This window comes from Hylobates moloch, unplaced genomic scaffold, assembly GCF_009828535.3.
Source record: "Hylobates moloch isolate HMO894 unplaced genomic scaffold, HMol_V3 SCAFFOLD_6, whole genome shotgun sequence".
NCBI lineage: Eukaryota > Metazoa > Chordata > Mammalia > Primates > Hylobatidae > Hylobates > Hylobates moloch.
The window spans coordinates 68,981,153-68,997,491 of NW_026652281.1; positions in this window are offsets into that span (position 1 = coordinate 68,981,153).

The window sequence follows — 16,339 nt, forward strand, 5'->3', positions numbered from 1 at the left end:
CAACTTCTGCCCATGCTTGAGTTTTTGCCTTTAATTTCCTAGTTCTTAGAGAAACAGCTGAGCTTTTTGTTTTTGCTTGATGTCTCAGGGCTTCCTTTCACCACAGGTGAAAATGCTTCCCTCAGGGCTTGCAGATTAGCCAGCGTGTCCAGTGTTCCAGCATCTCCTGGCTTTCCACAGAGGAGTCCTCCAGCTGATATTCCTGTTCATTCTGGACACCCCCAGTTTCCCAGAACTATCCTCTCAGCATGGTAATTGCATCCTGCAATTTCCCTTTCTAGCTCTGAAATTTCCTCTCTTTTGCTTTTCCTTGAATGCTAACAGGAAGATTAGTCTGTCACATGCCCTTTTGTGGCTTTTTTTTTTTTTAAGCAGATAACTATAACTTTATGAGCACTTCCTATGTGGAGTTAGCTGTGCTAAGTGCTTTCTAAGCATTAGTAATCCTCGCAATAGCCCTGTGAGGTAGGGATTTCACCAGCCCGATTTTACTGATGACAGTGCTGAGGCCCACAGAGGCCAAATGAGAACTTTCCCAAGATCATGTCAATAGTAAGGACAGAGCTGAGAGAGGACATCAGCTGGGTCGAATGAAGCCAGAGATCACACTCTTTAGAGTTACTCTATGCTTTATTTTCAGTAGATTGTTTTTCTCAAAAGCTCCCCAAACTCTTTATAACCTCATCTGACTCATGGCCATTCCCACTCACCTGGCCTGGTCAGAAGAAGTTCCAATTCATTGGACATACAGTTAGTGACTGACGGAAAACAGTCTGTCCTGTCCAGGCTCCCCCACTGAATACCCCATGACTTCTGCACTGTGTGTAACCCTTGGGTTGCCTAATCATTCTGAAACATTGTTGTTTTAGATAGGTATTGGAAAACAGAAGCACTAAGTTCTTGGAATAGCCATTCAAATCTTCATTTCTGTCATCTTTGTGAGCTGCTAATAGATGTCTTAGTTCATCTTTCTCTGTTTTAATAGGAAAGGGTTGGAGTGGATGCTATAGATCCCCTTTTTCCCAGGGGTCTGGTACATGATGTTTAAGTGGTCCATCAGCTCCAGTATGTAGCTCCTGATCTGGGGAGTCATACCCCAGGGACAACCCTGTGACTTGGTCTCAACCCTGCAGAAGAAAGAAATGCATAGCAGCCTGGTGGGTGTGTGGTGTGAGAAGGGAGAGATGGCAACAGAAAAATCAACAGCAACTCAGGGGATAGCTGGTTATAGTGGGATGAGATGTGGATTCTAACCCGGGGGAACTTAGACACCAGCACCACACTGAGGAGCTTACATGTGATGGGAAATTCACTACCAGGTTGGAATCCACCCCCTGCCACCCCTTTTTTTCTCATACAAAACATGTTGTTTTCTCATTTCCACTTCCTGATGGTTTGCACATAACTGTACTAGTCAGTTGCATCTGAAGAGGATTTAGTGAGGGCTTTAGCTGGTGCTGATGCTGGAAATCTTTGCCTATGTAAAGCATTTCTTTGGGGGTAAACTAGTACATGACTTTAGTCTACTTTAAGATTATTATCAGTACACGGCCCCCTGTTGACTTAGAAAAGTAGTGACACATTTCTGACTAGCAAAATGGTCATCACTCAACAGCTTCTGAACTTCAATAATAGAGGAACATATATGTATTTTTTCAAGTTAATACATGCATATAATAAGAACCCCCAAGTATTAAATAAGGATATACATAAAAGTAGGGTTCTCTTTAACTTACATTTTCCCAGCTTCAACTTATTTGGTATTTACCACCTATCCAGCTTAAAGAATTTTTGAAAGAAGTTAGAATTTCCAAAAACCAGCTTCCAGTGATACCCTACACACCCACCAGAATAACTAAAATAAAAAATATGAAATTTGGGGGGAAGATAGGGAGCAACTGGACTCTCATTAGTGCTGATAGCAGTGTACATTGGTACAACTGTTTAGAAAAAAAATGTTTGGCAGCATCTATGAGAGCTTCACATATCTGTATCAAATGATTCCACTCCTGGGGGGATAATGTATGCAAATGTTCCCCCTGAAAAACATGCACAAGGATGTTCAAAGCAGCTCATTCATAAATGGCCAAGACTGGGAACTATGCAAATAGCCATCAGTAATAAAACAGATAACTAAGTTGTGGCATACTTACACAATGGAATGCTATATGCAATGAGAATAAATGACTTATAACTACAATATGGATGAATCTCACAAATGTAGTATTCACTAAAAGCAGACACAAAAGGGCAATACTGTAAAATTACATTTGTATGAGGTAAAAAGCAGGCAGTACAAAGCTATGCTCTCAGAAATCTCTATTGATATCCCAGGGAAGAGGAGAGTGAAAAGAAGGAAATGAGGTGCTGGTAATGTTCTATTTCTTGATCTTACTGCTGTGTGCATGACAGTGTTCAGTTTATGAACATTCATCAAGCTGTACATTTGCGACTTGTATACTTTTTTGTATATATCTTATACCCCAATACAAATGTAAAAGTAAAAATAAAAATGACATGAAACAGCTTCTTGACATTTTATGAATTCCAGGAAAGGCCCAATTAAATTAAATAAACTAAAAAAACTAACACAAACCAGTCTAGATTTTGAATACAGTCACTTCACTTGTGGTAAGCAACTATTTAGGTAGACAGTGTTAATTCCAATACTTTCTTTATTATAAAGGTAATCCATTTTGAAAAATAAATTCAGATATATATGAATAAATTCAGATATATCTATATAACCCAGTGTTTAAAACGTCATTAGTTGTTAATGAGATGAATTATACAATCATGATCTAGAATAAACAATAAACAGGAAAAATTAAAACACTATTTTATATTGCCAGTTTCATTTTATTTTTAAGTGGCTGTTAAAGGAGCATTGCATAATGTATACAAGATTCATTTTTAAAAAGTTAATCTCATTTTGATTAATTAATTTTAATTAATTAACCAAGTAAAATCAGTAAGACAGTCATGTGGCTCAAAATTCAAAAGTTAGAAAAGGGTGTCTTGTCCCTCAAGCATCCAATTCCCCCAGTCAACCAAGTTTTAGTTATTTCATGTTCAGTCAGAAATGTACGTACAAGAAATATGTATAAACACTCTGCCCCCACTGAACCAAGTGGTAGTACACTAAAAACACTTCTCCATTTTTTTTTTTTTTAAGAGGCAGTGTTCAGATCTGTCACTCAGGCTGCAGTGCAGTGGTGCAATCATAGCTCACCGCAGCCTCAAACTCCTGGGCTCAAACAATCCTCCTGCCTCAGCCTCTCAAGTAGCTGTGATTATAGGTGTGTGCCACTGCAACTGGCTCATTTTTTTTTTTTTTTTTTTTTGTAGAGGTGAGGTCTCCCTACATTGCCCAGGATGGACTGGAATTCCTGGCCTGATATGATCCTCCTGCCTTGGCCTCTCAAAGTACTGGGATTACAGGCATGAGCCACTGCCCCTTGTCCCATATTGTTTTTTTGTTTTTTTAGAGACAGAGTTTGGCTCTGTCACCCAGGCTAGAGTGCAGTGATGTGATCTCAGCTCATGGCAGCCTTGACCTCCTGGGCTCAAGTGATCCTCCCACCTCAGCCTCACGAGTAGCTGAGACTACAGGTGCACACCACCATGCCCAGCTAATTTTTGTATTTTCTGTAGAGATGGGGTCTCCCAGTGTCCTGCCCAGGCTGGTCTTGAACTCCCGGGCTCAAGCGATCTGCCTACCTTGGCCTCCCAAAGTGCTGGGATTATAGATCTATACCAGTACATTGTATAGATATACCAGGATTTATTTGGCCTGTTCTTACTGATGGACAGTAACTTTATTTTCATGTTCTGCTACTTCAAAGAAAGCCAGAATGAATAACTTTTCACATACATTATTTCATATATTTGAATAAATATCAGTCTAGTAAATCTGAAAGACAAGTTAACATTTTATTATCAGACATTCATTTGCTTCCTCTACTTGGTTATTTTTGTTTAGAACTTAGGACAATCAAAACTGAGTTTTAGGCCAGGGGCAGTGGCTCACACCTGTAATCTCAGCACTTTGGGAGGCCAAGGCAGGTGGATGACCTGAGGTCAGGAGTTCGAGACCAGCCTGGCCAACATATAGTGAAACCTTGTCTCTACTAAAAATACAAAAATTAGCTACGCATGGTGGTGCAAGCCTGTAGTCCGAGCTACTTGGGAAGCTGAGGCAGGAGAGTCACTTGAACCCGGGAGGCGGAGGTTGCAGTGAGCCAACATTGTGCCACTACACTCCAGCCTAGGCAACACAGCAAGACTCCATCTCAAAAAAAAAAAAAAAAAAAGTGAGTTTTAGAGTTACAAGTTACAAGCTTTTCAGATGGAAGAGATTGATCCATTCATTCATTTACTCCTTCAACAAATGGAATTACAGAGAAAAGAGAACACTTATACACTGCTGGTGGGAATGTAAATTAGTTCAGCCACTGTGGAAAGCACTTTGGCGATTTCTCAAAGAACTCAAAGCACAACTACCATTTGACCCAGTAATCCCATTATTATACCCAAAGGAATATACATCATTCTACCATAAAGACACATGCATGCATATGTTCATTGCCGCACTATTCTCAATACAAAGACACAGAATCAACCTAAATGCCCATCAATGGTAGAGTGGATAAAGAAAATGCGGTACGTATGAGATCATGTCCTTTGCAGCAACATGAATGGAGCTGAAAGCCATTACCCTAAGTGAAATAACACAGGAATGGAAAACCAAATAGCTCATGTTCTCACTTATAAAAGGAAGCTAAACCTTGAGTACAAATGGACACAAAGAAGAGAACAACAGACACCAGGGGCATACTTGAGGGTAGAGGGTAGGAGGAGGAAGAGGATCAGAAAAACTACCATGCTTATTACCTGGGTGATGAAACAATCTGTACACCAAAACCCCGAGACACGAAATTTACCGGTATAACAAATTTGCATATGTTCCCCTGAACCTAAAATAAAATTTAAAAAAATAGAAAACAAATATTTATTGAGCCCTACTTTATGTAAGATACTGTTCTCTGTAGTGAACAGAAGGGACAAGATTTCCTACTATCTGGTGTTTACATTCTGGTGTGTGTGGGGAAGAAGGGAGAGGAGCATAGACAATACAAAATAAAAAGTCAATGACAGTCATGCGCTGCTTAAGGATGTTTCATTCGTCCCATAAGATTATAATGGAGTTGAAAAATTCCTATTGCCTAGTGATGTCTTAAATGCTATAACAACAAAGTGCAGCATCTTACTCGAGTGTTTGTGATGATGCTGGTGTAAATAAACCTATTGTGATGTCAGTTTTACAAAAGTATAGCACAAACAATTATGTACGGTACATCATACTTTTTTTTTTTTTTTTTGAGATGGAGTCTCACTCTGTCACCCAGGCTGGAGTACAGTGGCGCGATGTCAGCTCACTGCAAGCTCTTCCTCCCAGGTTCACACCATTCTCCTGGCTCAGCCTCCCAGGTAGCTGGGACTACAGGCACCCGCCACCAGGCCCAGCTAATTTTTTGTGTTTTTAGTAGAGACGGGATTTCACCATGTTAGACAGGATGGTCTTGATCTCCTGACCTTGTAAGCCGCCCACCTCGGCAGGCGTGAGCTACTGCACCTGGCCTTTTTTTTTTAATTGGGACAGAGTCTCGCTCTGTCACCTAGGCTGGAGTGCAGTGGCGTGATCTCGGCTCACTGCAACCTCTGCTGCCCGGGTTCAAGTGATTCTTGTGCCTCAGCCTCCCTAGTAGCTGGGACTGTAGGTGTGCACCACCAAGACTGGCTAATGTTTTTGTGTGTTTTCAGTAGAGATGGGGTTTTGCCATGTTGGCCAGGCTGGTCTCAAACTCCTGACCTCAGGTGATCTGCCCGCTTCAGCCTCCCAAATATAATACTTCATAATGATAATAAGGGTCTACATTACTGATTTGTGTATTTAAGATACTATACTTTTAATCATTATTTTCTGTGTACTTCTCCTACTACATTGTTATCACAGGAGGTGACAGCTCCATGTGTGTTATTGCCCCTAAAGACCTACCCGTGGGACAAGATGTGGAGGTTGAAGATAGTGATATTGATGATTCTGACCGTGTGTAGGCCTAGGCTACTCTGTGTTTGTGTCTTAACTTTTACAAAAAAGTTAAAAAAAAAAAAATTTAAAAATAGAAAAAAGCTCATAGAATAAGGATATAAGGAACATATTTTTGTACAGCTGCACAATGTGTGTTTTAAGCTGTGTCATTACAAATGAGAAAAAGTTTTTTTAAGTTTATAGTTCAAAAGCTACAAAGAAAAAAATTTTGAAATAAATTTAGCCTAAGTGTACAGTGTTTATAAAGTCTATGGGAGTGTACACTAGTGTCCTAGGCCTTCACATTCACTCATCACTCACTCACTGAGTCACCCAGAGCAGCTTCCAGTCCTGCAAGCTCCAGTCATGGTAAGTGTCCTACACAGGTGTACTATTTTTTAATTTTTTTTTTTTTGAGACAGAGTTTTGCTCTTTTTGCCCAAGCTGGAGTGCAATGGCACGATCTCGGCACACTGCAACCTCCGCCTCCCAGGTTCAAGTGATTCTCCTGCCTCAGCCTACGGAGTAGCTGGGATTACAGGCATGTGCTACCAAGCCCGGCTAATTTTTTTTGAATTTTTTAATAGAGACGGGGTTTCTCCATGTTGGTCAGGCTGGTCTCAAACTCTCGACCTCAGGTGATTCGCCCGCCTTGGCCTCCCAAAGTGTTGGGATTATGGGCATGAGCCACCGCCCCAGGCCCATTTTTTATCTTTTTAACAATATTTTTATTGTATCTTTTCTATGTTTAGATACACAAATACTTACCATTGTGTTACAATTGCCTGCAGTATTCTGTACAGCAATATACTGTACAGGTTTGTAGCCTAGGAGCAATAGACTATACCACATAGCCTGGGTGTGTGAAAGGCTATACTATCTAGGTTTCTGTAGGTACCTGCTATGAAGTTTGCACAACAACAAAATTGTCTAATGATGCTTTATCAAAACATATTCCTGTCATTAAGCATGGGTCCAACCTCCAGAACCATGAGAAATAGATCTCTGTTCTTTATATGTTACCAGTCTCAGGTATTTTGTTACAGCAGCACAGAAATGGACTAAGACATCTGGATACTTCATACAAGTGAAATCAGACAGTATTTGTTCTTTTATGACTCGCTTATTTCACTTAGCATAATGTCTTCATGGTTCGTCCATATTAGAGCATATGTCAGAATTTCCTTCCTTTGTAAGACTGAATAATATTTCATTGTATGTATATACCACATTTTGTTTGTCCATCTGTTGATGGACACTTGGGTTGTTTTCATTTTTTATCTACTGTGAATAATGCTGCTATGAACATGGGTGTACAGATAACTGTCTGATTCCCTGCTTTCAATTCCTTTGTGTATACACCCAGAAGTGGAATTGCAGGATCATAAGATAATGCTATTTTTAATTTCATAAGGAATCTTCTTACTGTTTTTCAAAGCAGCTGCACCATTTTATATTCCTACCAACTGTGCACAAAGTTTCCAATTTTTCATATCCTTTCCAATACTTGTTATTTTCTGATTTTTTAAAAATAGTATTTATCCTAACAGGTGTGAGTGGATAGCTCATTGTGCTTTTGATTTGCATTACCCTAATGATTAGTGATGTTGAGCATCTTTTCATATGCTTTTTGGCCATTTATCTTCTTTGGAGAAACATTTATTCAAGTCCTTTGCCCGTTTTTGAATCTGGTTGTTGGTGTTTAGTTGTTGAGTTGTAGGTGCTCTTTATGTATTCTGAATATTAATCCCCAATCATATATATGATTTGTAAATATTTTCCTCCATTCTTCTTTTTTTGTTTGTTTTTTCTTTAGATGTTGGGGCTTAGAGTGTGACTTGTCAAGATCATAAATACCTTTATTGGAGCCACTGGAACTTGAACAAGGGTCTCCCTACTCCTACCTATCTTCTTTTTTACTATGTGACCTATCTCCTTAATATTTGGTCATATCAACCAACATAAAAAGTAGTTTGACCTGTGGTGATTGCTGTTGTATAGGTAAAGTATCAACTAACATTTTAGCTTGTCCTTTAGATGACCCAGGCCCTTGCTGCTATTGCCTCTTCATCTCCTTGCCCACCATCCATTGTGGTGATGCAAATACAGAGACAGGACTCAACTGGGTGCTTTAGTTACCTTAATTAATTAAATTTATTTTATCCATTATATCCTCCTTAAAATGTTCTGTTCTGCTCTTTAAAATGTTTTAAGAATTAGGCTGGGCATGGTGGCTCACGCCTGTAATCCGAGCACTTTGAAAGTCTGAGGTGGGTGGATCACCTGAGGTCAGGAGTTTGAGACCAGCTTGGCCAACATGATGAAACCTCATCTCTACTACTTGGGAGGCTGAGGCAAGAGAATATTCTTGAACCCGGAAGGTGGAGGTTGCAGTGAGCCGAGATGGCGCCCTTGCACTCCAGCCTGGGCAACAGCCATTGCACTCCAGTCTGGGCAACAAGAGCAAAACTCCATCTCAAAAAAAAAAATAATAAAATAAAATGTTTTAAGAATCAGAACATGGTTTCCAAAGGCTATTTATTTATTTTTCAGATAGAGTCTCACTCTGCCAACCAGGCTGGAGTGCAGTGGTGCAATCATGGCTTCCTGCAACCTTGAACTCCTGGGATCAAGCGATTCTCCCACCTCAGCCCTTGCTCTCTAAGTAGCTGGGATTATAGGTACACAACACCAGGCCCAGCTAACTTTTATATTTTTTGTAGAGCCAAAGGCTATTTGTTTACTTTAATAACTTTTCACTGCTTTACAGTGACAGCTGATAGGTTTTTCTACCACATTTTAAAGAAGAGACTCTCTTTTCCTAGATGGTTACAGGCCCTTCAGTGAGGACGTCAGGCTTCCATGCCTCAAATTAATCCTATAGCACCAATGCTCATCATTGCAGGCTGCTGCCTAGTATAGTGCTTGGCACAAAGTAGGCCCCCAATGAATAGTTGCCAAATGAATGCCATGATGCCACAAGAAGGGGAGAGTATTTGTAGGGAAAGCGGGGCCCAAACATTTGATTTAGGAGGGAGAAAGGAGCAGTATTTCTACATTATGGCCCCAGTGGAAATTGGTTTTATTTCTCTCATTTGTCATGTTTGTCTCATTCTTCATGTTTGGTGCTTCAGGATACAGCACACCTGGAGGCAGAAATAAATGTCTCCAGAACACAGCAAGCCCAAGTAGCCTTTCTAGCTAGATGGTGGAGGGAGTAAAACTTGGATCTTTGAGACCAAAGCATCCTGCTTTGGGATGGTATTGGGGGAGGCCCTGCAAAAGGATTCTTAAAAATAAACAATGAAACTATTTTGCCTTTCAACATGATTTCTGTTTCAGCCATGACCTTGAGTAAATCATTGAACTCTCCTGAGCCTCTGTTTCCTCACCTCCACAATAGGGGAACAATGAGGAAAGCAGGGAGCTTCCCTAAGCCAAGTCACTTTTTCAAGGCACCTAGCTAGAAGCAGCAGGGCTGAGATCCAAACTCAGGCAGTCTGGCCCACATCCTTAACACCCCTTTATGGCTGTACATTCAGGTAACTGTGAGAGTTTCGATTTAGTTAACACTATTCATATTCTTCATGTTTGAAACTGCTTCCCTCTCATTGTAAAATGCAAAGTCAATAGTTGCAATTGAAGCAGGAAAGAATAAAGACTCCTATCCTTTTCTTTTTTTTTGAAAAGATAAAACCAGCCAGGCGTGGTGGCTCATAACTGTAGTCCCAGCACTCTGGGAGGCCGAGGCGGGTGGATCACGAGGCCAGGAGTTCCAGACCAGCCTGGCCAACATGGTGAAACCCCGTCTCTACTAAAAATACAAAAATTATCCGGGTGTGGTGGTGTGCGCCTGTAATCCCAGCTACTCAGGAGGCTGAGGCAGAAGAATCGCTTGAACCTGGGAGGCAGAGGTTGCAGTGAGCCGAGATCGCACCGCTGCACTCCAGCCTGGGTGACAAGAGTGAAACTCCATCTTAAAAAAAAAAAAAAAAGTAAAAGAAAAAAAAGAAAGAAAAATACTGAGCACACAAAACAGACCATAACGATTTCCTCAATCTCGCTCATCAGGAAAAGATAATTTCCTTGGGCTCTAAAATGCTATATATCTATTTTAGTATTTTATTTGAAAGAAAATTTGGAAAAATAAATTTAGCAGGTTAAGAGTTAAATGTAAATACTCTATTTTAAATCAAATCCTCATGATCATTAAAATTTCTGGAAAACTTAAATGGATTCCCCTCTTCCATTTATTTTTTTACTTCAATGATCACTAACTTGTAGTCTTGCTTGTGAACCCATATATGTACTAAATATGATATATATCTCATACACAGGATTAGATTCTAATGTAATAACCTCATAGGAGTATTTCTAGTCGAAATATTATGATAAGACATAAGCCCTGTCTCTGAAAGCCCACATCTATTGCAAAGCTGAGCATCTATTCTTGGGCGACTTAATAGTTGTAATAATACTAAACATTAATGAGCACTCACCCTGCTCCAGGCACATGGGTTAACTCACTGAATCCTCCCTATGGCCCTAAGAGTAGGTGGAGCTAAAATTCCTACAGATGAAGACAGCAAGGAGCTTCCTCAAGCCAAGTCACTTGTTCAAGGCACCTAGCTAGAGGTAGCAGGGCTGAGATCTGAACTCAGGCAGTCTGGCCCACATTCCTAACACCCCTCTATGGCTGTACATTCGTGTTACAGTAAGAGTTTCAATTTAATTAACACCATTTATGTTCTTCATGTTTGAAACTGCTTCCCTCTTACTGTAAAATGGAAAGTCAACAGTTGCAATTGAAGCAGGAAAGAATGAAGACTCCTACCCTGTTTTTTCAAAAAAGATAAAACTGAGCCCACAAAACAGACCATAACTGTTTCTTCAATTTCCTTTGGAACAACTCAGTGGGACTAGAACTTTCAAAAGGATTATTTAAATGCTTATCTTCCTTGTCTCTCTGCTCTTACCTCTTTGTGGCTTATTCTTAACACAACAGCCAAAGTAAGCCCGTTCTTTCCCTGTTGAAAACCTTTCAGTATCCTCTCATGTTGCTCGGAGTAAAAGCCAAAAATCCTTGCTAAGACTCACAAGTCCTCACATAATCTGACTCCTGGTATTTCTCAGATCTCATCTCCCATTGTCCTCCCCTCCTTTCACTATGTCCCCAGCAACTGTGGCTTCTTGGCTGTTCCTGGAACACGACAGGGAAGCTCCTGCCTGGGGCTTGGGCTTTCTGGACTGCTCTTCCCCAAGATACCCGTGCAGCTATTGTCCTTATCCGCTCCAGGTCTTTTCTTGAAAGTAACCTTTCTAGTAAAGGCTTTCTGGGGTCTCCCTGGCTAAAATTTCAATCCTGCCTCACTGATGTAAGCTCTAGGATGACCAACACTGGCCCAGGACAGAAGTGGTCCCCAGGACACAGGACTTTCAGTGCTAAACCTGGGTTAGTGGGGCAAACCAGGACAGTTGTTTACCCTATGTAGTCCCAGCATCTAAAACAGTGACTGTCTCATAACAGCCTTAACATATATTAGTTGAATTGAATGAATGAATGAATTGAATGAATGAATGAACAAGTAGGTAAGAGAAAGTAGTACTTTTGGAGGGGAGTGTAAGATGGTATTTATTGCCTCTAAAATCAGAACATATAGGTGTATCTGTCCATTAGGGCAAGTTGTAGGGCTTCTTCAGCATGGAACGAGGCCCAACTTCTATGAATGGGGGATCAACCTTTCCTTATCTTCCTATCAGAAAAGTATGCTTTATCAATTTTGCTGTTATTGAAAGTGGTTTGAAATAGGGTATCCCACACTCATGTTTTAGTTGAATAGTTAAAATTCTTGTGTTGGTTTTACTTTTTTAAGACTTTAAAGTGGTTCCCATATTTTAATTTTTTTTTTTTTTTGAGACAGAGTCTTACTCTGTTATCCAGGCTGGAGTACAGTGGTGCGATCTTGGCTCACTGCAACCTCCACCTCTCAGGCTCAAGTGATCTTCCCACCTAAGCCTCCTGAGCACCTGGGACCACAGGCACACGCCACCACACTCAACTAATTTTTCATATTTTTGGTGGAGATGAGGTTTTGCCATGTTGCCCAAGCTAGTCTCAAACTCCTGAGCTCAAGTGATCCACATGCTTCAGCCTCCCAAAGTGCTAGGATTGCAGGCATGAGCCACCATGCCCAGCCAATGATGCATTTTTGAATGTGCACTTTTTTCCATTGCTAATGACCCTGAGTCCTCTCTCCTCTGTCCTAAATGCTTCCTCATCTACTCCAGGCTGGGCCTTCTTGGGGTTGCCCTCTGAGCCATTCTGTTTGCACAGCCTGCCATTTCACTTTCTGATGACCCCCATTTCCTCCTTCCAGTCTCTTCAACTTCAGCTTCTTTAAACGAGCACAATCTGATGCTGTGTGTTCTACACCATGTGCATGTTCTTCAAAATACTTTTGACAAGAGGATTCAGCAAGGCAACATAAGACAGTAGCTTATTCATCTTTGCATCCTTTGACCTTAGCATGGTTTGTACATTCATTTACTCATTCATTCATTCAACCATTTTTTTTGAGTTCTATAATGTGCCAGCTGCTGAGAATACAACAATTAACAAGATGTTTTCACTGTCCTGTTGAGTAGGGAACAGGCAAGTAAACAGGAATGACCAAGGGAGTATTAAAACTACATTGAACTGGCCAGGCATGGTGGGTCACGCCTGTAATCCCAACACTTTGGGAGTCCAAGGTAGCTGGATCACTTGAGCTCAGGAGTTCAAGACCAGCCTGGCCAACATGGTGAAACCCATCTCTACGAAAAATACAAAAATTAGCCAGATGTGGTGGCGGGCGCCTGTAGTCCCAGCTACTCAGGAGGCTGAGGCAGGAGAATCACTTGAACCTGGGAGGCGGAGGCTGCAGTGAGCTGAGATCTTGCCACTGCACTCCAGTCTGAGCAACAAAGTGAGACTCCATCTCAAAAACAAACAAAAAAACCAAAACAAAAAAGCAAAAACTACATTGAACTTATTCATGATAAATACAGGTTACTATGGAACATAAAAGAGTGACTATCATAGTCAAGCACTAAATAAATGTTATTTGAACAGTGAATGAATTAATGAGTGATTGAATGAGTGAATAAATTAAAAAATGGTTGAACATGATCAGTTATGAAAGCCCAGAACCCTCGAGGTGAGTAGTCACCACCAGATGAAAAGATTCGCCTCCACCTTCACTATTTTGAAAGGCTGGCTCATCTGCACTTATACCATGGAAAATACAACTTTTATTTCTCTTTCTCTCCTCTTCCCACCTCTGTGCTCCAAATAAATAATGGACGTTATAAATGAAATGTGACTGCCAGAGTGCCAGCAATAGCACCACTAGCATGCCCCATCTACTTTTCTCAAATCCTTTCATAAAACAACACTGATATGAGGCAAAATTGCACCCTTCTGCAACTCTTTTCAGGATTTTCATTACTGATTAAATAAAATATGTGCTCACCTTCAAGGCAGCTTACTGTACAGCCAAAGTGAGTTGCTTAACTTTGTTTACGATTTTGCATAAAGTTTCAAATCATGGCCGTGATCATTGCAAAGCAGGAATTGTTTTCCCAGCTGACCCTCGCCCCTAGTTTCAACGAATCTCTTCGATCCCTTTCAGCTGGTTTCCATGCCAGCTATTTGCTGGTCTGCATTGCTGAGTCTATGCACAGCAGGGTTTATCAGAGGGCCATCTGCTCTTCTTGATAACTCCAGTACAGCAAACATCTGCTGTAGAACTGGAACGAGCTAGTTCAAGCCAGTTTTTCTTAATTGCACTGTGTTTTTTTTGGCGGACAATTACCTTCTCCTTAATTTCCCCCTGCCAAATCAAAACCTGTGGAAATCTTGCCTTTTAAAAACGCCTCCTTTTTGTATTCTAAAATATTTAGCGTAAATTATAAATAGTAATCAACATTTAGTATGCATTTTAAAAAATTGTATTATTTCCAGGAATTAAGAACATTTTCCTGCATTGCCAATATTAACCTGATTCCTTAGTCAAATTTGCCCAGTTGTTCCCAAAAGACCTCTTATAGCCAGTTTGTCTCAACCAGGACCATGCATTGCATTGGTTTGTCATATAAAGATGAGCAACTCCAACACAATGACCTGTGGAAAAGACCAGGCCAGCCGGCCTATAGAATATAGGATTCACCTGATTGTGGTATTTACCTTGTTCCTATATCCCTTGATTTCACTGAATTGGAAGTGAAATCTGAAGGCTTGATTAGATTCCCCCAGGCGCTTCTGGCTGGTGTACATCATTGGTAATGTAGCGTCGCCCATTCTGTATCACAACAGAAAACTCATGTTATCTGATTTTTCCCCTTGGAATCAGAAATATTGACATACGTTTTAAAACTAATTTATTTTGTAGAAAAAGTAATACCAAACCATATTAACAAATGTAGACACTAAAGAAGGGTATCAGAGAAAAGGAAGTCTTCCTCCTACACCACACTTTCCACCACCAGTCTTTCTCCCCTAGGAGGGAGTTCCTTCCTGAAATACTCTGTGTACACACAATGGGAGCATACTTTCATTTAACAATATATGGAGGAGATCCTTCCATCTTAGCACATATTGATATAATGTATTCTTGTAATGATGCCATGCTTTAACATCCTGTAGATGTTCCATAATTCATTTACTAATATGTCATTGATGGATATTTAGGTGGTTTCCAGACATACATATTTGCATATATATGAACATAATTGCAGATTATATTCCTAGAAGTAAAATTGCTCATCCAAGGGCATGTGAATTCTAAATTTTGTAAATATGGACAAATTGCTTTCCAAATAGTTTGTACCAGATTACGCTTCTACAAAAAGCGTATGTATGAGAAAGTCTTTTCCCCCGCACTCTCATTGACATATTATCCACTTTTTGATCTTAGTTGATGATAGGTGAAAAAAGGTATCTCGTCACTTTGCTGTGCATTTACCTAATTTTGAATGTGTTTATCTTTTTCTATATTTAATGGATTAAGGTAATTATTTCCTAATTTATAGATTAAGGAAAGTATCGTTTAGTTTATCGAATGTATGCAAATTTGTGTGGCAGGATATTAGTACTCAGATTGTGTTATTCTGTTCCCCCCCACCCTTTTTTCCCAGTACTGGAAAGATATAAGGCAAATATTTCCCCACCTCTAATAAGGATGCCATTGAGAAAAGAGGACTTCACTTTCCTATTGCTTTTGGAGTGATGTCCTGTTATAATAACAGATGAAGACAAGAAAGTTTTTCTGAAAACCTTACATAGTTGTGGGGATTGAGGGAGGTGGGGAGGAGGCAGTACAAAGTGCACGTTGGGGTCACAGGAGCTGACCATCAATCCCCAGAAGTTGCCCAACAAGGGAGAGGACCTGCTTCTTGGAAAGGAAAGAGTCAAGTGGGGCTGGCAGGTACCACGTTACGGGATAACATATGAATGCCCAGAAGCTGTCCGAGCTCTGTGTCAGTGCCTGCAGATTCAGCAACCTGGCCCTCACATCATCTCCACGAGGTGCACTGTGCTTCCTGGGGCACCTGATCCACACCCTCATATCCTACACCTGAAACAGTGACCATCAACATGGCTGATGGTGATGATGCTAGTGCTGACCCCAAGGCTTTGCTTGGTCCCAGCTGGGTACACTGTCCTCTCATAATACCTGTAAGCCCAAGAAAATGGAGTGGAGTGGGGTTCTGAATGCCAATCACATAGGTGAGCCCCCCTCATAACATCTGCTTGGGCTCAGGGAGGTTTGAACGAAAGCAGCTCAAGACCCCTTTACTGGAAGAGTGGTTGCTGACCTCTGTTACACACTTTTCCTATTTGCCTTTGTCTTTGTTTAGAGTATTTTTGTGTGAGTGTTCATACATTTAAAGTTTTTATATGGTAAAATTTATCTTTTTTTCTTCCTTAATTTTTATTTTTATTTTTATTTTTTTGAGACAAGGTCTTGCTCTGTCACCCAGGCTAGAGTGCAGTCATGTGATCACAGCTCACTGCAGCTTCGACCTCCTGGGCTCAAGCCTCAGCCTCTTGACTAGCTGAGACTATAGGCATGCACCACCATGCCCAGCTAATTTTTGTATTTTTTTGTAGAGACAGAGTTTTGCCATGCTACCCAGGCTAGTCTCAAACTCCTATACAGTTTAGCACACCTAAACTGTACAGTAACTAGATAAAAGCCTTCGTTTGTG